We start from the raw sequence: 22086 nt of genomic DNA on the forward strand, positions 1-22086 counted from the left end.
CTATATTCCATATTGGTGTAAATACTCCGACTGCTGAACTCCGTATATAAATCCTGACAGTCCGGAATTCAGCCACTGTCAAACTCCTCTTCAGACTTCCATCCATTATATAGTATAATTGATTTGCAATATTTTTGGGGAAGTTTTATGGAAGAAATGCTAAAATTGAATGTTCTTTGCAGTAAAGATTAATTTCCCAGTTGTATTCAATATGAAATTGCTTTTCAACTATGCCCAGTCAAAAAAAAAAAATGATTGGACTGTGCAATTATATTTCCTTTCATTCTAAGCCTGCCGGTGTTTTTTTATGATAACGTTGCGGGGACATTCTGTTTTTTTTTTCTTTGTTATCTTTTTCTTTTTTATTCTGCTTCCAGGCCATTTAAATCTGGGAGAAATATGCATACTTTTTGCACTGAAGATGGCTGCATTGGTAATGTGATTGTATAATAAGTTGCCGGGGTCCAGTCTGGCCGGGCTGCTGCTGACTACAAAAGAAAACCTACAATTTCCGCTTCCATACTCCATAGTAATTCCAATTTTGTTAAAAATAAATTGGTGTATTGCATTGATATTCAAACTACTTTGTATTTCAGAGTTATTAAAGGGAACCTAAACTGAGAAGGATATGGATTTTTCCTTTTAAAGGATACCCGAGGTGACATGTGACATGATGAGATAGACATGTGTATGTACAGTGCCAAGCACACAAATAACTATGCTGTGCTCCTTTTTTTCTTTCTGTGCCTGAAAGAGTTAAATATCAGGTAGGTAAGTGGCTGACTCAGTCCTGACTATAAAACACTTTCCTAGCAGAAAATGGCTTCTGAGAGCAAGAAAGAGATAAAAAGGGGAATTTCTTATCAGTGAGGGTCACACTGTAGTCACTTCCTGTCTGAGTCAGTACTGAGTCAGCCACTTACATACCTGATATTTAACTCTTTCAAGCAGAGAAAGAAAAAAAGGAACACAGCATAGTTATTTGTGTGCTAGGCACTGTACATACACGGGTCTATCTCATCATGTCACATGTCACCTCGGGTATCCTTTAAAATAATACTGGTTGCCTGATTCTCCTGCTGATCCTTTGTCTCTAATACTTTCAGTCACAGCCCCTGAACAAGCATGCAGATCAGGTGCTTTGACTGAAGTCAGACTGGATTAGCTGCATGCTTGTTTCAGGTGTGTGATTCAGCCACTGCTGCAGCCAAAGAGATCAGCAGGACTGCCAGGCAACTGGTTTTGTTGAAAAGGAAAAATCCATATCCTTCTCAGTTTAGGTTCCCTTTAAAGCCTCACTCCATCTATACATGCCTAGATGCTTATGCCAAAAAAGGGAGCCTAGATTTTAGTAATCCCGATAGGAGAATATTGGTAAATCTATATATATAATAGACTAAGTGCCTCAACCTTCAAACAAGAAGAAGAAGTACTTTGCATGAGAAAATTTATGCGTGCTCAAACACCAAGTTTAAGGCCTCTTTTCCACGGACTGTTGAGCTGTGTGCTCAGCAAGCAGTTACCAGGCAGCAGTGAGCAGATACCAGGCAGCAACAAGCAGTTACCAGGCAGCAACAAGCATTTACCAGGCAGCAGTGAGCAGATACCAGGCAGCAACAAACAGTTACCAGGCAGCAACAAGCATTTACCAGGCAGCAGTGAGCAGATACCAGGCAGCAGCAAGCAGTTACCAGGCAGCAGCAAGCAGTTACCATGCAGCAGCCGTCTGCACCCTTCACTTCCTGCTTCGGGTATGCGGAAGTGCACAGAAGTGTATTGTTAAAATAAGCTTCCGCGCATGCGCGCTGCAATGTCACGACACCAACATTTTTAAAATCCCAGCGTCGCTAACTCGCTATAGAGTAACATGACCTCCGGTCTGACATTGAGCGACGCAAGTACACAGATTAACGTAGTTTTGTCCTAGCATCGTGGATGCAGCAAAAACCTCACTTTTGTTGCATCATACCGTAACGTGGCAGTTGAAAGTCTCCATAGACTTTCATTGCTCAGCAGTGGGGTGCAGGCCATAACTGTCCCCACCGCCGCAAATGTCCCCCATGCCTAACCTTAACCGGTCCTCCCCCATGCCTAACCTTAACCGTTCCTCCCCCACGCCTAACCTTCACCGGTCCTCCCCCACGCCTAACCTCAACCGGTTCTCTCACACGCCTAACCTTCACCGGTCCTCCCCCACGCCTAACCTCAACCGGTCCTCTCCCACGCCTAACCTTCACCGGTCCTCCCCCACGCCTAACCTCAACCGGTCCTCTCCCACGCCTAACCTTCACCGGTCCTCCCCCACGCCTAACCTCAACCGGTCCTCCCCCACGCCTAACCTCAACCGGTCCTCCCCCACGCCTACCCTTAACCATACCATACTTCCCCCACGCATAACCTTAACCGTCCCAGCTGCCACACCTCCCCCCCCCCCCCCACAGTGGAAAACAAACTTAAATTTAGTGTCCCATTGTAATGATTGCCCCAACTCAGTTCAGTGATGTGCTTCCTGCTGGACAGGAAATATGTCACTGGGTTTTTACTATCAGCACATGCGCCCTGCACCGCTTCTGCAATGATCTATAATAGATTGCTGTGGTGCCATTGACTCTAATGCAATTGTGCGGTACGGCTTAATTAACGTAGTAGCGGGCAAGCTAGTGAAGTATCGTGGTAGCGATATGTCAGTTCCACACAGTTATTGAAAGTATCAGTTGTTACTCAGGTAGCATAAAAGATACAGGCGCTCCTACAAGTAATACACATCGCCAGCTGCTTATGGTAACCACTTCCAGTATGGTCTCGGTCAGATTGTATATAAAACCACAGCGCTTTGGCACTCTCCTTGGTATTCTGCAGGTCACCACAGTGTTCAATGCAAACTCATATAGGTGACTGTCACCAGACAAAGAAAGCACAAAAACTGGTCACTTCTTCTCCAATTAAAATCACAAATTTATTCCAGTCAGCAGAAATTAAGTATACAATAACTTACTTCACGGGTCCCTTCAACAGCATATAAAACGCATGTAGTGCGAAAGCGTGCACAAATCAACATCACAGTGTCAGTATTAGCAATGCCCGGTCTCCAGTTCCTACCGGTTTCGGCCTTCCGCCGTCCTCAGGGAACCTGTCGCACTACATGCGTTTTATATGCTAAGGGTGAGGGTCCCTGTTGAAGGGACCCCTGAAGTAAGTTATTGTACTTAATTTCTGCTGACTGGAATAAATTTGTGATTTTAACCCTCTGAGCGGTATGGACGAGCTCAGCCTGTCCATTACCGCCGGAGGGGATATCATGGCAAAGGGAGATTTTTTTTTACAAAAACTTTTTGTACATCATGTAGCTAGCACTTGGCTAGCTACATGGCTAGCTACATGTGTTGCCCGATTGACGCCGCTAACCCCCCCCCCCCCCGATCGCCGGCGTTGTACGTACCCCCGCCGGAGCCCGCGCTGTCGCAGCCTCTTCGATCACCACCAGGCGTTGTTATGGCGAGGATCGGGACTGCGCATGACGTCAGAAGTCATGTCTGATCGTCGCCATAGTGACGACCGAAGCTGAAAGAAGAAATTACGGCTCTCGCGGGATCCCGGAGCGGTAAATATAGCCAGCGGCGATCGGGGGCGGGACACAGCCCCTGGGCGATCGGGGGACACATGTAGCTAGCCTAGTGCTAGCTACATGATTTAAAACAAGTTTTTTTTGCAAAAAAATAGCCCTCCCGCGGCCGAAACTCTGCAACAATTGAACACCAGGGAAGTTAATTGGAGAAGAAGTGACCAATTTTTGTGCTTTCTTTGTCTGGTGACAGTCACCTATATGATGAGTTTGCATTGAGCACTGTGGTGACCTGCAGAATACCAAGGAGAGTGCCAAAGCGCTGTGGTTTTATATACGGTTGTTACTAGGTAACACATACCTACACTGCCACTAGTGTGTGCGTAGCATGCCACAAGGGATCATTAAGTCAAGCTCATTTATTAGCGCACAGAGGAACAGATAACTCGCGCTGTTGTAGGGCGTTACTAATAGTGAATCTAGCCCATAGAGACTATTGGCCACTGTGACGTGGGAGCGGCGGGGGAGAGTACTGCGACGCAATCGTGTGAAAGGGCCTAAATGAAGCCATTTAGCCAGGCAAGGTAATGTAGTCCAACATGGTTTCCATAATTGAATCATGTAAATACTTCTTTGCAAGCATCAAGCCATCGCCAGCCCTTCACCTCAGCGATCGCCGGCATTGTTTCTGGGCCTCAGCGAGATCTTTGTTCCATTTGTTCCTGGGAGCTGGCTGATACCCTCTCACAGCAGATGATTGCCAGGTGTCTTAGCTTCCCGCTATTACTGTGGTCTTCATATCACTCATTATAGTGAGTGGCGACACCTCTCCCGCGCCGCAGGGTCACAGCATCGATTTGTGAGAACACAGAGCGGAATCGATAAGTCACAGGAGTAGCAAAGTCCTGAAAATCTTCCAGTACACATGACAAGTATAAAAAAAGACTGTCGCCGTGAGCATAATTCCGTATCTATGGACAGAATTAGAATAAAGCGGCACGTGGCACTCCTTGTCCCAACCTTGTACTTTCATCTGACAACTGTAATAATCAGGAACGTCACAAATCTACAGTTTCACTGCTTCCATCTAGTGATGCTCAAATACCCCTTTTTAAAATTCGAGTTTGGTCGAATTCGAATAGTAAATTATTCGAGGTCAGTCGAATATTCGAGTCGAATAATTTTTACTATTCGATTCGACCTCGGACTTCGAGCTCACTATTCGAGTCGGTATTCGAGCTAACTATTCGAGCTGACTATTCGAATTGGCCTTAAATAGCTTCCAACACTTGTTTTGAGGGTGAATGATGCAAGAAACCTCTTTTTTTCCAAGTAACAACAGCAAGTGATTATGTGGGGATGTTCCTTTAAAAAAAAAATGTGGAAAGAGAAGTTGTGTCCTTAATTTTGTTCAGTAGTGTTACTGTATATACTCCTCCTCCTCCTCCTCCTCCTCCTCCTCCTCCTCCTCCTCCTCCTCCTCCTCCTCCTCCTCCTTCATCTTCTTCTTCTTCTTCTTCTTCTTCTTCTTCTTCTTCTTCATCTTCTTCTTCATCTTCTTCATCTTCTTCATCTTCTTCTTCTTCTTCTTCTTCATCTTCTTCTTCTTCATCTTCTTCTTCTTCATCTTCTTCTTCTTCATCTTCTTCATCTTCTTCTTCATCTTCTTCTTCTTCTTCATCTTCATCTTCTCCTTCCTTTTCAATATCGTCTTCTTCTTCTTCACGTATTTCTCTTTTCAATTTTTTTTTTTAAGAAATGCAGCTATTTTTGAGCGTAACAAATAGCTGGTGGGCGCACGCATGTTGGAAGCGCCATTGTATGTGCTCCCTGGCAGTGGAAACACAAAGACAGCAGGAGGTAAATTCAGCAGCAGGAGGAGGAGGATGAGTGTGTGGCAGCAGGCAGTCAATGAGGCAGGCAGCTCGCCGTGACATAATAGCCCTGGTACCTAGCGGTGATACCAGGGCTGTAAATAAACACAACAGGAGGTCCCAGACAGCGGTCGTGCAGCCCACATTGTGTCCAATACACAACTGGGACAACACAGTTTTCAACCCGGGCACCTCAGAAAAATTAAACCTTTTTTTTTTTTTTAATGGTTTGTTTGGTTTTGGTTTTGCAACCAATATAGCTATTGTTTGACGTAATAGCTGGTGGCAGAGTGGCAGCAGAAGGTAATTCTGTGTACCCTGGCAGTGGGAAACACAGACAGACAGCAGCAGCAGGAGGAGGAATGGAGGAGTAGGCGAGCAGCTATTGTTTGACGTAATAGCTGGTGGCAGAGTGGCAGCAGAAGGTAAATCATCTGTGTACCCTGGCAGTGGGAAACACAGACAGACAGCAGCAGCAGGAGGAGGAATGGAGGAGCAGGCGAGCAGCTATTGTTTGACGTAATAGCTGGTGGCAGAGTGGCAGCAGAAGGTAAATCATCTGTGTACCCTGGCAGTGGGAAACACAGACAGACAGCAGCAGCAGCAGCAGGAGGAGGTATGGAGGAGCAGTGTGAGTGTGGCAGCAGGTAGGCAGCGTGACATAATAGCCCTGGTACCTAGCGGTGATACCAGGGCTGTAAATAAACACAACTGGAGGTCCCAGACAGCGGTCGTGCAGCCCACATTGTGTCCAATACACAACTGGGACAACACAGTTTTCAACCCGGGCACCTCAGAAAAATTAAACCTTTTTTTTTTTTATGGTTTTTTGGTTTTTGGTTTTGCAACCAATATAGCTATTGTTTGACGTAATAGCTGGTGGCAGAGTGGCAGCAGAAGGTAATTCTGTGTACCCTGGCAGTGGGAAACACAGACAGACAGCAGCAGCAGGAGGAGGAATGGAGGAGTAGGCGAGCAGCTATTGTTTGACGTAATAGCTGGTGGCAGAGTGGCAGCAGAAGGTAAATCATCTGTGTACCCTGGCAGTGGGAAACACAGACAGACAGCAGCAGCAGCAGCAGGAGGAGGTATGGAGGAGCAGTGTGAGTGTGGCAGCAGGTAGGCAGCGTGACATAATAGCCCTGGTACCTAGCGGTGATACCAGGGCTGTAAATAAACACAACAGGAGGTCCCAGACAGCGGTCGTGCAGCCCACATTGTGTCCAATACACAACTGGGACAACACAGTTTTCAACCCGGGCACCTCAGAAAAATTAAACCTTTTTTTTTTTTTTATGGTTTTTTGGTTTTTGGTTTTGCAACCAATATAGCTATTGTTTGACGTAATAGCTGGTGGCAGAGTGGCAGCAGAAGAAGGTAATTCTGTGTACCCTGGCAGTGGGAAACACAGACAGACAGCAGAAGGGCAGTACACAGCAGCCCACTGTAGGTGTAAAATGTGTGGCTGCAGGCGACGTAATAGTCAAAGTGAACCAGGCTGGCTTAGTGAGCAGGAGCCAGGAGGTGGTAAAGGGTGGTAAGGCACATTAACGATGGTTCCGGCAGCCAGTTCATGTCCCCCTCTCGCCGACAACAGGGGCCAGGAACTCGCCTTCCACCCACGCCTGGTTCATCTTGAGAAACGTCAGTCTGTCCACAGACTTGTGAGACAGACGTGAGCGTTTCTCGGTGACCACGCCACCAGCTGCACTGAAGCAGCGCTCGGACAGCACGCTGGAAGGGGGGCAGGACAGCACTTCCAGGGCGTACTGCGCCAGCTCGCTCCAGATCTCCATGCGCTTGACCCAATACTCCATGGGATCAACAGGGGCATCGCTGTCAAGCCCGCTGTACGACCCCATGTAGTCAGCCACCATGCGGGTCAGGCGCTGGCTGTGACCGGAGGAGGATGCTGCTGCATGCATCTCCTCTCTAGTCACTGCTGCCGGAGCCTCTACAGTCCTGTAGAGCTCGTGGCTGAGAGACAGCAGGTCTGTGGGGCGCTTGCTGCTGCTGGATGCAGGCACCTGCTGCTGCCTCTGTGCTGGCTGCTGGACAGTGGGGGTGGAAGGCTGGGGGAAGGCTTCCTCCAAGCGCTCAACAAGGGCCTGCTGCAAGCTCCTTATTTGTTGCGCTGGGTCTCCTCCTGCAGGCGGCAGGAACTGGCTCAACTTCCCCTTGAGGCGTGGGTCCAACATCATGCTGATCCAGATGTCCTCCCTCTGCTTCATCTGGATCACCCTGGGGTCCCTGCGCAGGCACGTCAGCATGTGCGCTGCCATTGGGAAGAGGCGGGCCACGTCTGCTGGCACATCGACGTCAGTGCTGTCCTCATCCTCCTCCTCTGCCGCCTCATCCTCTCTCCACCCCTGCACCAACTCAGCTGCGCTGTGCTGATCCCCCTCATCAGCAGCCAGGTCAGGGACCTCCACCAAGTCCTCCTCCTCCTCCCCCTCAGAGGTGGACTGCGCAGCTGGTTGCCGCTCCTGCTGGTCCAAGGCTGCCGCTCCCTGTTCCAGCAAAGCATCGAGGGCCCTGTTCAGCAGAGAAACCAGGGGCACCCACTCGCAGACCATAGCATGGTCCCTGCTCACCATGTTTGTGGCCTGCAGGAAGGGAGCCAGCACTAAGCACACCTGCTGCATGTGCCTCCAGTCATCATCGGGGACGATGGACGGGAAGTTGCTGGTCTTGTCCCTTCTCTGAGCTGCGGAAACAGTGGCCAGGGCAAGGTACTGTTTGACAGCGCGCCTCTGTTCAACCAGACGCTCCAACATCGCCAGGGTGGAGTTCCAGCGAGTCGGAACGTCAAGGATCAGCCGATGGCGTGGCAGATCCAGCTCCTTTTGCACGTCTTCCAGGCTCGCACAGGCTGCAGCCGAGCGCCGGAAGTGACGCACAACATTCCTTGCCGTTTCCAGCAGTTCGCCCATCCCCTGGTAGGTGCGCAGGAACTTCTGCACCACCAGGTTCAGCACGTGGGCAAGACAGGGGATGTGGGTCAGGTTTCCCCTGTCTATTGCGGCAACCAGATTGGCCCCATTGTCGGCCACCACCTCTCCGACTCTGAGGCCTCTGGGGGTCAGCCAAATCCTCTCCTGCTCCTGGAGTTTGGCCAACACATGGGTTGCCGTCAGCTTGGTCTTCCCAAGGCTGACCAAGTGCAGCAGCGCTTGGCAGTGGCGGGCCTTCACGCTGCTGCTGAGGCGGGGGGTTTGGCCAGGTGTGCCGGAGGATGGCAGAGGATCGGAGGAACCTGCTGCAGTTCCCCTGAGCCTGCGGGGTGGCACCACCCACTGTGTTGCTGCTGCTGCTGTGCCCGCTGCTGCTCTCCCATCCTCACCCCCTTCCACCAAGCTGACCCAGTGGACAGTGAAGGACAGGTAGCGGCCTGTCCCGAAGCGGCTGCTCCAGGAGTCCATGGTGACGTGGACCCTTTCACCAACCGCGTGCTCCAGCCCTCGCTCCACATTGGCCATCACAAAGCGGTGCAGTGCAGGAATGGCCTTGCGGGCAAAGAAGTGTCTGCTGGGGAGCTGCCAGTCTGGGGCTGCGCAAGCAAGCAGCGCACGAATGTCGCTCCCCTCCTGCACGAGCGTGTACGGCAGGAGTTGGGAGCACATGGCCCGTGCCAGCAAGCCGTTCAGCTGCCGCACGCGACGGCTGCTGGGAGGCAGAGCCCTAACCACCCCCTGGAAGGACTCGCTCAAAAGGCTCTGGCGTGGCCTTTTGCTGACACGGGAATCAGCAGACACAGCAGAGGAGGCCACTGAGGACTGGCTGCCAGAACAGGCCTCAGTGTCGGCGGCAGGAGTTGCAGAGGGGGGAGGAGCAGTGCGTTTCCGCACTCCTGCTGGTGCTGCTGGAGGAGCAGGAGGGCGGGTGGCTGCTGTTGCTGCTGCTGCTGCTGAAGGCTGTGCAGTGATGGGTGTGGTGCCACTGCCAGCACCAGATGCCTTCAGCCTCTGGAACTCCTCATGCTGGTGGAAATGTTTAGCCGCAAGGTGGTTGATGAGCGAGCTGGTGCAGAACTTTAAGGGGTCTGCACCTCTGCTCAACTTCCGCTGACAGTGGTTGCAAGTGGCGTACTTGCTGTACACAGTGGGCATGGTGAAATATCGCCAGATTGGTGACTTAAACATCCCCCTACGGCATGGAAGCGCTGCTGCCTGTCTCCCTGTGGTGGTTGGGGGGGGGGCTTGGGGGGCTTGGGTGCGGCTGGTGGTGGTACTGGCAGATGCTGCTGCTGCTGCTGCTGAGCCTGAGACACCAGCAGGCTGTGGGACCTGCCTACTGCTGCTGCCAATGCTTGCAATGATGCGCCTCCTTGCAAGGCCCACAAGAGCATCCTCCTCCTCCTCCTCAGAGCTGCTGAGGACGACATCCCCTGGAGGTGGTGGCACCCAGTCTCTGTCTGTCACCGGGTCATCATCATCCTCCCCCTCCTGAAACATGTCCTGCTGGGATGAGGACCCCCCAAACTCCTCTCCTGATGCATGGATGGGCTGCTTGACTGTCGCCACAGTCTTGCTGTCCAATCCCTCATCCCCCAAAGTGCCCATCAGCATCTCCTCCTCAAGATCGCCAACAACAGCAGACAATTTACTCATGATGCCTGGGGTCAAAAGACTGCTGAATGACAGGTCGGCGAGTGACGGTGAACTGGCCTCCTCCCCAGACCCTGCTGGGCGGCTGCTGCGAACAGGGGTGGTGGTGGTGGTGAGGGTGGAGGCCTCGGATGCAGAGCTGATGGCGGGCTGCTCATCCTCCGTCATGAGTTGCACCACAGTGTCTGCATCCTTTTCCTCAATGGGACGTTTCCGACCCGGCTGGAGGAAAATGGGAGCAGGTGCTACACGCTGCTGCTGCTGTGTCTCTGCAGCGTGAGTTGCAGATGCTCCTGCTGGGCGGCGCCCAAGGCGTCCACGGCCAGTGGCTATGGGAGGAATGTTAGCCACTGACGCTGCTGCTGCTGCTGCGGAACTGTGCATGGTGGCGCGCCCGCGGCCGCGGCTTGCCACAATGCTGCTCCCTCTCCTCCTGATTCCCTTGCTGCCCTTCCCCTTGCCCAAACCGCGCTGGCTGCCACTTCCAGACATCTTAAATGTTTTGGGCGTATAGACAAAAGTTTTGTAAAAGGGCGGGTGAAAAGTGGGGTACTTTAATGGAGTGGGTTGGTTGGTGAGGTGACTGAGTGAGTGTCCCCTAGTACAGTAAGTAAGTAGTAACAGTCAGGAAGTACAACTAGCAGTTACAATAATCAGTAGTAATCACAAGTAAATTTAGTGTGTGTACACTCAGACAGTGAGTGCACGCACGCAGGAGCTAGTAGCCTATGAACACAGTGACTGAGTGTCCTAGACTCCTAGTACAGTAAGAGTAAGTAGTAACAGTAAGTAGAACTAACTAATTACAATAATCAATCAGCGATCAGAAGGAAATGGAGTGTGGGTGTGTGTACACTCAGACAGTGAGTGCACGCACGCAGGAGCTAGTAGCCTATGAACACAGTGACTGAGTGTCCTAGACTCCTAGTACAGTAAGAGTAAGTAGTAACAGTAAGTAGAACTAACTAATTACAATAATCAATCAGCGATCAGAAGGAAATGGAGTGTGGGTGTGTGTACACTCAGACAGTGAGTGCACGCACGCAGGAGCTAGTAGCCTATGGACAGTGACTGAGTGTCCTAGACTCCTAGTACAGTAAGAGTAAGTAGTAACAGTAAGTAGAACTAACTAATTACGATAATCAATCAGCGATCAGAAGGAAATAGAGTGTGTGTTGTGTGTGTACACTCAGACAGTGAGTGCAGTGCGCACACGCAGGAGCTAGTAGCCTATATGAACAGTGACAGTGAGTGTCCCTACGGGTACAGTAAGAGTAAGTAGTAAGTAAGTACAACTAACTAACAATAATCTATCAGTAATCAGAAGGAAATAGAGTGTGTGTACACACAGACAGTGAGTGAGTGCACACACGCAGGAGCTAGCTAGTAGCCTATAAACAGTGACAGTCAGTGAGTGTCCTACTCCTAGTACAGTATAACTACAATACTATTAGTAAAGGACAGCAGAAATACTGGTATAGATGAGAGAAATAAACAGAGGACAGCTGCCCACAGAGGCAAGGCCCCCCTGAGGCCTAAACCTGTAAGCTTGCAGCAGCTGCCTGTCTCTAATGTAACACACAAGCTACTAACTAAAATACAATGTCTATCTAACTAACAACAATATAGGTGTATATGGCAGGTGTAGGTGAGCAAAAACGCTAGGTAAATGATCACAATAGAGCACTTGCTAAGCCAAAGCACAAAGGAGCAACTCTCTCTCTGTACAAGTCTCAGGCAAGCATGGAGAAACGGAACATGGCGGCCGCTATTTATAGGGTAGGGGCTGGCCAGGGTCCCCCTCTGTGATTGGCTGCCGTCAGAGGGCCTGGGAGCCCTCTGATTGGCTCTAAGGACATCAATCTGGGCTATGACGCTATTCGAGCTCGGTACCGAGCTCGAATAGCGCCGAGTTGCTCGAATAGCTCGAATAGTGAATGGGCTATTCGAGTGTACTCGGATAGCCCATTCGAATAGCTCCAGCTATTCGGAGCTCGAATACCGAGCTCGAATAGCTGAAAAAGAGCTCGAATATTCGAGCTACTCGAATATTCGAGCTCTGCTGAGCACCACTGCTTCCATCATGAAACCAGCCGACAACTCAGCAGTGGAATTTGTCCAGCGAGTCCTCCTTGAACTGCTATGTGCTGATGTTCCTTTGTGGCTTTATAACAGAACCATACTTTCTAAAAAGGGAACACAAACGTGAGAAGGATATGGAGGCTGCCATATTTATTTCCTTTTAAAGGACAATTGTAGTGAGAGGTATGTGGAGGCTGCCATATTTATTTACTTTTAAAGGACAATTGTAGTGAGAGGTATGTGGAGGCTGCCATATTTATTTACTTTTAAACAGGACTAGTTGCCTGGCAGCCCTGCTGATCTATTAGGCTGCAGTAGTGTTTGGAGAACATCATTAACAAGCATGCAGCTAATCTAGTCAGATCTGACAATAATGTCAGAAACACCTGATCTGCTGCATGCTTGTTCAGGGTCGAGGGCTAAAAGTATTAGAGCCAGGGGATTTGCATTACAGCCAGGCAACTGGTATTGCTTAAAAGGAAATAAATATGGCAGCCTCCATATCTCTCTCGCTTCAGTTGCCCTTTAAGCAGCACCAGTTGCCTGGCTGTCCTGCTGATCAATCCTGCACCGGAAGTACCTAAATCACACACCTGAAACAAACATGCAGCTAATCCAGTCAGACTTCAGTCAGAAACATCTGATATGCATACTTGTTCAGGGTCTATGGCTAAATGTATCAAGCCTTGTACACATGCTTGATTTAAGTTGGCTGAGGGGGCTGATAGCGACTGCCTCAGCCAATGATCAAGTGCGGGGCAGTTTCGAGGCTAAATTGCTTCAAGGGCGAGGGTGTCAAAATTTCAACCCCCCTCCCCCGTGGGCTCTAGAACATTATTTGCGCTGTGGTATTTAGCTCCCCAGTATAGGTAGCAAGGTATAGGTGCCTCTAGTATAGGTAGCCAGGTATAGGTTCTCCCAGTATAGGTTAGCCATGTATTGGTGCCCCAGTAAAGGTAGCCAGCTATAGGTGCCCTATTATAGGCTAGCCAGGTATAGGTGCCCCCAGTATAGGTTAGCCAGGTATAGGTGCCCCCAGTATAGGTTAGCCAGGTATAGGTGCCCCCAGTATTGGTTAGCCAGGTATAGGTGCTCTCAGTATCGGTTAGCCAGGTATAGATGCTCTCAGTATAGGTTAGCCAGGTATAGATGCTCTCAGTATAGGTTAGCCAGGTATAGGTGCTCTCAGTATAGGATAGCCAGGTATAGATGCTCTCAGTATAGGTTAGCCAGGTATAGATGCTCTCAGTATAGGATAGCCAGGTATAGATGCTCTCAGTATAGGATAGCCAGGTATAGATGCTCTCAGTATAGGATAGCCAGGTATAGATGCTCTCAGTATAGGTTAGCCAGGTATAGGTGCTCTCAGTATAGGATAGCCAGGTATAGATGCTCTCAGTATAGGTTAGCCAGGTATAGATGCTCTCAGTATAGGTTAGCCAGGTATAGGTGCTCTCAGTATAGGTTAGCCAGGTATGGATGCTCTCAGTATAGGATAGCCAGGTATAGGTGCTCTCAGTATAGGATAGCCAGGTATAGGTGCTCTCAGTATAGGTTAGCCAGGTATATGTGCTCTCAGTATAGGTTAGCCAGGTGTAGGTTCTCTCAGTATAGGATAGCCAGGTATAGATGCTCTCAGTATAGGTTAGCCAGGTGTAGGTTCTCTCAGTATAGGATAGCCAGGTATAGGTGCTCTCAGTATAGGTTAGCCAGGTGTAGGTGCTCTCAGTATAGGTTAGCCAGGTATAGGTGCTCTCAGTATAGGTTAGCCAGGTGTAGGTTCTCTCAGTATAGGTTAGCCAGGTGTAGGTTCTCTCAGTATAGGATAGCCAGGTATAGGTGCTCTCAGTATAGGTTAGCCAGGTATAGGAGCTCTTAGTATAGGTTAGCCAGGTATAGGAGCTCTCAGTATAGGTTAGCCAGGTATAGGTGCTCTCAGTATAGGTTAGCCAGGTATAGGTGTGCCAGGTATAGGTACCCCAGTGTATGCTACCTAGGTATAGGTGCCACCAGTATAGGTTAGCCAGGTATAGGTGCCCCCAGTATAGGTTAGCCACGTATAGGTGCCCCCAGTATAGGTTAGCCAGCCCTAGTGTAGGCTAGCCAAGTATAGGTGCCACCCCATTTATATATGTTTTTATTGTCTTTGGTGCCTCCTACTTTCTTCTTGTATGTACAGATTGATGACCTCACTATCCATTATCCATCCTTTCACTCATCTCCATGAATAGAGATCAGTTCATCAGAAAGTCAGATCAATGAATATGCTGAAGTGAATAATGTCATCACTAGGCTCGGTTTATCATCCTCTTGGTGAAATCGTCATGCTGCTCTGCTTTATGGTGATCATCTCCAGAATTCACTATAAGATGAAGGTGATGCCAATGAGGGCTCGGCAGAATCTTAATGTGCAGACATAAAAGTGTCATGATGATCAGGATTCTTCTTAATGCATGTCTGCATGGAGATGAGACCATTATGGGAGGCGAGCTATCCTGACAGACAGGCACTTAGCTTTATATCGTGCCCTGAGTGTCAATGTCCCGAACGCAAGAAAACACACACACTTCTGAACATGATACTATTCAGGATTTCTCAAGAGCTGCCCCCACCCTTTGGAACTTCCTTCCGCTGCCCATCTGACTTGCCCCCTCTTTCAGCATATTCAAGCAAGCCCACAAAACCGAACTCTTCAAGATGGCCTACTCACCCCTACCACACAGTAACTCTTTACTGAATACTTATTCTACAGCCCTACCTCGTGTGTCCCTCTCCCCTCCCCTTAGATTGTAAGCCTTTGGCAGGGTCCTCCCTTCCGTAGTGTATTCTACATGATTGTATGATCCTTTCCTATGATCACCTCATGCTTGTATTACCTAAAATTTTATTACTTGGGCCAAATTTGCATGATCATGTACTTTATGCCCTGTTTGCCGTGTATAGCTTGTTACATCTGTCATCCTTTGTATCATTGTATATATTTATTGTCCAGCGCTGCGTAATATGTTGGCGCTTTATAAATACAACAACTAATAATATTCTGGGAACCACTGTTCCATTCTGAGGTTATCTCTCCTTATCTGCCTTAACTCCCATTTTTTTTCTCCTTATCTGTTTTATCTCCTGTCTCCTTAACTGTTTATCCTATGAATGATCTCTCCTTATCTGTATTGTTGGACGAACTTGGTGCAGTTCTCCTAACAAACCGGATGGGGCAAAATGATGACATGCGGTTCACCGGCCAACCTGCAAGTTATCGGTCGAGGGTTTGTGAACCTGCAAATCCCAACACAAGCATAGATTTGCCTGCCAAACCCCACCACAAGAATGCTGGCGGTCGGGGTCACCTCTTTCTCTCTTCTTACCATCCTCTAGTAGGTTCGGCCAATGGCCGACACATCTAACCATGCTGAGCTTGATGGGCAGTCTAAATGGGCACTCCCATCCAGCTCTCTCTGCTCCTTCGATGGTGATCCCGAAGACCATAGAAAGCTAGATGGGCAGGCTGGTTCGGACTGTTCATATAGCCTGCCCATCCAGGTGGCTATGGTTCGGGGGCAGTGACATCAGCAATGGTACTGGAATATGGGGCAAAAAGACAGGCGGGTCAACCGAAGTTCCAGGAAGACAAGTCAGTAATAGATGAGATGAGTGGATGTCAGGAGATCTCAAAATTGAGTGTTCAGGCGTTGGTGAACTCACAAATCTTCACGCGATGGAGGAGGAGCAGGAGCTGTAGGGGAACTATGGCCCACAGTGTTGAACTATATCAAGCAGTACAATGCTTGCAATTTAATCCACATTTGGTAGATTTTTACTGAAATCTATTGAAATTGAGTTTGCCCTGCAGGGTTTGAATCAATCACTATCTGACCCAATTTCAATCAGATAGGGTTCAATTGACTTGGCCAGTGGAGGTGGAGCACGTGGATGGGTTATTCTTCTCTAGGTCGGATTTGGTGATCTGTGGTGCATTTAAGCAAAACTGCAGTGGGAGGGGTGTGAAGGCGGCCATCTTTTGTACTTTTCAAAAATGTTACTTACCTTACTGATTGGGTGATCTTCTGCCTCCAGTACTTTCTAATACTTTCTGGCTCTGCAATTGCTTAATAAAAACATCCATGACGTATTTAATTAACATAAGTGGCCTTGCATTCTCGAAACACTTCCATCAGCTCCTTCAGCGGCTGTGATGGCAGTTCAGGCATTTCACAAAGTGATTGCGAAGTGCTAACCTTTGCCTAGTTGCCGGCTAAAAATGCAGGGATGTTTTAGAATTATTTCCATGGGATGTTCGACAGAGAAAATGCTTACATTATAACATCCGGGCCGGATTTACCGTAAGGCACTGTAGGCACGTGCCTACAGGCGCCTGATGATGGAAACGCGGCCCACTCCTCTCCCCGAGTGCCTCCCTCCCTCCTTCCTTATGCAGAGTCCTGATGAGATAGTAAATTAGAGATTACTTAAAGTGAACCTCCAGAGTAAAAATCTACTCAGCAGCACTGAAAAGGCTTGGTGTTTCTTTAACAGTTTCACAGCATCAGAACTTTGTTTTTCTTATAGAAGTCTCATTTTTAGCTGCATTTTTAGCTAAGCTTCGCCCCATCAAAGAAAACTGCCCAAGCTTTTTTTCCCTAATGCTGTGCAAAGCATGATGGGATCTCCTATGTTGTTATTCACGTTGCCTGGCAACTGGGAGGGGTGATCAGGACACAGGACAGTTGGAACTGTGTCTCATGCTCCCTGTCACCTTCTTTCAACCAAAAAGATGGCTGCCCTCATGAAATCACAAACCTTTGCATGTTCTTTTCAAACAGGGTGGGTAAGAGATTATATTACCTATCTATTTTAATTAACATAACTAATGTAACTTAATGACAGTATGTTTGTTTAGGCTGAAGTTCCTCTTTAACCTGCACTCGGCATTTCACTGACGAGAGCTCCCTTCAGTCATGGGCACCTCTAGCTACCTAATACTTGGGGACACCTCTGGCTACTTAATATTGAGGTTCCTTTAGCTACTTAATACTTGAGGGCAACTCTAGCTACTTAATACTGAGGGTACGTCTGGCTACCTAATGCTAAGGGGCACCTGTAGCTATCTGTGACAAGCAGAGGAAGTAAGGGAGAAGTGACAGCTGGGACAGCCAGCACACTTACAGTGCGGTTCAGTCGGGGTTTGTAGTTTCCTAGAGGGCGCAGTCTAAGGTGTCAGGACATCTATGCCTATAGGCTTCTCTGAGGTAAATCCAGGCCTGCTTGAAAAGTTTATTATTTTGTTTTTTCTCACACAGCTAAACAAAAAATTGATTTTCCCCCTTTATGCCCATGTGACTAAAGGGGGCATTTTTCCAACTGACCGGAATAGAGGAGGCAGCTGCAAGTCAACGAGGAGTAGGAAATTAGTTTCTATAAGCTAGCTCGGTATTTTCATTTTCCTCAGCTCTCCACAATTGCATCTCCTCAATAGTTTCCAGATCCCAGCCTCAATCTTTGATCTGCACATGACCTTCTTCTCTCCTCCTCTAGAGTCACCTCCTCGAATTTACGTATACAAGATTTATCATGTAAGCTCGCCAGGACGGGACTCTCTCACCATTTTGTGTCTTAGATATCACAATATATTTTGTTCACCATGTTACATTTGTCACAAATTACTATGGCCTCAATTCACTAAGCATTACTGCATTCGGTAATGCAGAAAACAGCTGATTTTACCGATCTTCTCGACAAATGTCAATTCACTAAACTTATTAATGCACTGAAAAGCAAAATTACTGACTAGTGAGGTAAATTACCAACTTGTGCCGTAAATACCTCAAGAAATTGAAATTCACAAAGAGTAAAGCATTTGGTAAATCAAACAAAAGTGTTCGGTATTTACCTCCAGCTCTGACCAACCGATAATTATCTCTGTCCATGCGGTAACCTATTGACAAATGTAGCAGGCAGCCAATAGGGAGAGCCACACAGCCCTGCTTCTCGCCTGATTTGGTCTGACACTCTGGAGGGCGGGACTTCAGTCCAGCAGAGCAGGGGAAGGAGACTTTTTAAAAGTCTTTTCTGTATCCCTTTAGATGTGAATATCTGTATGATCTTATACAGAAGAGCTCCCCCTAGTGGCTGCAGCACATTTAAAGGGATGCAGGGGATGCACTGGACAGAAAACTCCGACTCGTGCACACAGATTCACAGCTTCCTGACTGACCAGCTGGTAAGTGACACTTACAGAGCAGGGCTTAGTGAACTGAGGCATGCTGGGTAAATTACTGAACTTCTACCACATTTAGGAAATCTTAGTGAATTTTTTTTGAAAAGTGTAAAATACGTTATGCGGTATTTTACTGATTTAAATTATTTTACCAAACTGCCCTTAGTGAATTGAGGCCTATGTCTACCAATTCTGTATTATGTACCAGTGTCTATATTTTTTGTATGCCTTTGTCTGTATTATGCATCCCATGTTCTGTTTCTTACTCTGTACAGGGCCACAGATAAGGTTGGTGCTTTATGAAACAATAATACCAATAATTCATAATTTTGCAGGAAAAAAAAATTCTATTTTTTTTACAAAACGTTTTATTGTATAATTAGTGGAATATAATGTTTTGCTTGAAGAGGAGCTGTCAGCCATACTATCTCAGAAAAAAACACATATATAAGTAGATAAATACTTGCTCTAATTACATAACATATTTATTGCACTGTCCATGTTTTTATTTTAGTGATTTTTCTACAGTAAAAAAAGAGAAAATCCTTGTTAGCATTTACCATTTTAACAGTGGCTATTTTGAAGCCAATCCTGATGTAATTTCCTCCCTTACTCTCCTCTGCCTGATTGTGTATGCATTGCCCGCCTTCCACTGTAGAAAGTGCGTTGTATCAGCATGAGAAATTTTGGCTAATCAGAGAGGAACAGAAGTGTGGGAGTGGAAAACAGGAGGGAAAGAGGCTTCAGCCAATCAGGCTGCATTAGTTAAATCTGAGGGGAAAGTAGAGAAGCAAAAAAAGGACAACCCAGCATGCCCTGCAACTTCCTTTGTATGTACCAAATAAGAGTCAGGTAAACTGGGGAATGATCATTTATAAACAAGAAAAGTAATAGTGATTTTAACTTTTGGATTGCCTGGTTAGCATCCGTATTACTTGTTTACCAGATAAGAATAAATAATTGATTTTTGATTTTATGCCCGACAGTTACACTTTAATGTTTTAGCAACATTCCATTACAAACAGAATTGTCATGTCATGTGTTCTATCAACTGCTGTCCCAAAGCGGGGTTCCCTTTTAAAAAAATAAATAAATTAAAACTCTGGAAGTTTCTTTTATTTCCTTCAATAAATCTTCTTAAGAGAACTCCTGGGAGTATTTCATCAGCATGGCTTTAAAAATAACTTGATGTTTATCTGAGAGTCCCTTTTTAAGCCAGACACCAGATTAAATTAGCTGTGTGCGGTATCTGGAGATTGAACATTAATGAATTGACATAACAAGGGCCTGAGCAGAGCTATCCCTGCTAATAGGACTCCGCACTGTCCTGTCGCCATAACAAGCAAATTACTCATGACAGCGATCGGCGGCGTCTCCTCCAGACGGGTAAGTGTTTGCTCAGACCTATATAAACATGTTATCGCAGCGGCGGACAATGGCGTATCACGGCGTGCTCATACCTATTCTTCCCAAACTGATAGCAGCCTGACTCTATTAATCCTGGTTATTAATATCCTCAAACAAATGAGAATGGTAAACCTAAGTCTGGCTAATAAGTAAAAAGGTGTTCCAACGGTTATCTCTGTGTACATAAGGCCAGAGTTGACATTTTCCTTTTTTGTTTCCTATTTGTAAATTGTTAAAGTGGACCGGTCACCTATTTTCCAAGCCTGCAAGTATATAATTATGGAACAACTTATTACTTAAAGAGAACCCGAGGTGGCTTCCTAAGAATGAAATCCGCACACAGAGGCTGGGTCTGCCTATACTGCCCAGCCTCTGTTGCCATCTCAAACCACCTAAGTTCCCCCTGCGCTCTGCTATCCCCCATAATTCACAGCCGCGCTGTTGGCACACAGCATGTCACAGCGGGCTGTATTTACATCTGTAGTGTCACTCTCGCCGCTCCCCCTGCCTCCTGCATAGCTCCGGTCCCCACCTGCGTCCCTTCCCTCCCCGCTGATTGGAGGGAAGGGACGCGGGCGGGGACCGGAGCTATGCAGGAGGCGGGGGGAGCGGCGAGAGCGACACTACAGAGGTAAACACTGCCTGCTGCTTGTCGACAGCGCGGCTGTGATTTATGGGGCATAGCAGATGCAGGGGGAACTTAGGGGGGATTGAGATAGCAACAGAGGCTGGGCAGTATAGGCAGACCGACCCAGCCTCTGTGTGCGGATTTCATTCTTAGGAAGCCACCTCGGGTTCTCTTTAAAGCGAATCTCCAGACTAAAAATCTACTCAGCAGCACTGAAAAGGCTTGGTGTTTCTTTAACAGGTTCACAGCATCTGAACTTTGTTTTTCTTACCCAAGCCTCATTTTTGGCTGCACAGAAGCTAAGCTCCGCCCCATCAAAGAAAACTGCCCGGGCATTTTTCCCCTGATGCTGTGCAAAGCAGGATGGGATTTCTGATGTTGTTGTTCTAATTGTCTAGCAACTGGGAGGGGTGATCAGGACACAGGACAGTTGGAACTCCCTGCTCCCTGTCACCTCCTTTCAACCAAAAAGATGGCTGCCCTCATGAAATCACAACCATTTGCCTGTTCTTTTAAAACAGGGTGGGTAAGAGATTATATTACCTATCTATATTAATTAACATAACTAATGTTTGTTTAGGCTGAAGTTCCTCTTTAAAGGACCACTATTGTGAAAAATTGTAAAATGTAAAATCCATGTAAACACAGACAAGTAAGAAGTATGTTTCTTCCAGAGTAAAATGAACCATGAATTACCTTTTTCCTATGTCCCTGTCACTTACAGTAGTTCATAGAAATCTGAGGGAACTGACAGGTTTTTTGACTAGTCCATCTCTTCATGGGTTATTATCATTATTTCATTTATTCTTTACAAAAGCACTCCCTAGAAAGGATCTATACAAAGATGCAGGCCACCGCCCCTATCTGTTTTCACACTATTCTGGCAGTTGGAGTGAGCAACTGCCGTTCGCCAAGTGATTTTGAAAATAAAGAAAACGCCGAGAACCCCCCATGAGGAGATGGAATAGTCCAAAACCTGTCCGTTCTTTCAGATTTCTATTATCTACTGTAAGTGACAGCAACATAGGAGAAAAATTAATTTATAGCTCATTTTACTCTGCAAGAAATGTTCTTTTTATTGATGTGTTTTCAAGTAATTTATTTTTTTATAATGGTTTGCAATAGTGGAACTTATTTACGGTAATCAAAACAAGTTAAGATGATCAGGAATGGATGCTTGGCTATAGTATAACTGAGCGCCAGGGGTTCATTTTGGTGCTGAAGTTTCGCTACAGTGGGCACCGAATCAGGAATGGCTGAACGGCTATTTTGTAGCCTAATCCAAGGGGTTACTTTGGGTGCTGAGATTCGCTTACACATACCTCCCAATATTTTGAGACGAGAAAGAGGGGAATTTAAGCCACGCCCCTGCCACACCCCTGATCACACCCCTGTCACACCCGTAGTCATGCATACCATAAAGATATCATAAGAAAAATATGTTGTATTCAAACATATTTAAACCACACTGGTCCTTTCTATCCTGGTTCATTTTCCTTCATATTAACATTTTAAAATGAGTAATATATCAATTGAAATCATGGGAATAAAGTTTAGAGTCAATCAAACACATTTTTAGTAGAGAAATATATATATTTACATAGAAAGAGGGACAAAGTCCTGAAAGAGGGACAAATGAGGAGGAAAGAGGGACAGAGGGACAGGGCTCCCAAAGAGGGACTGTCCCTCCGAAAGAGGGACAGTTGGGATCT

This window comes from Hyperolius riggenbachi, chromosome 1 (assembly GCF_040937935.1).
Source record: "Hyperolius riggenbachi isolate aHypRig1 chromosome 1, aHypRig1.pri, whole genome shotgun sequence".
NCBI lineage: Eukaryota > Metazoa > Chordata > Amphibia > Anura > Hyperoliidae > Hyperolius > Hyperolius riggenbachi.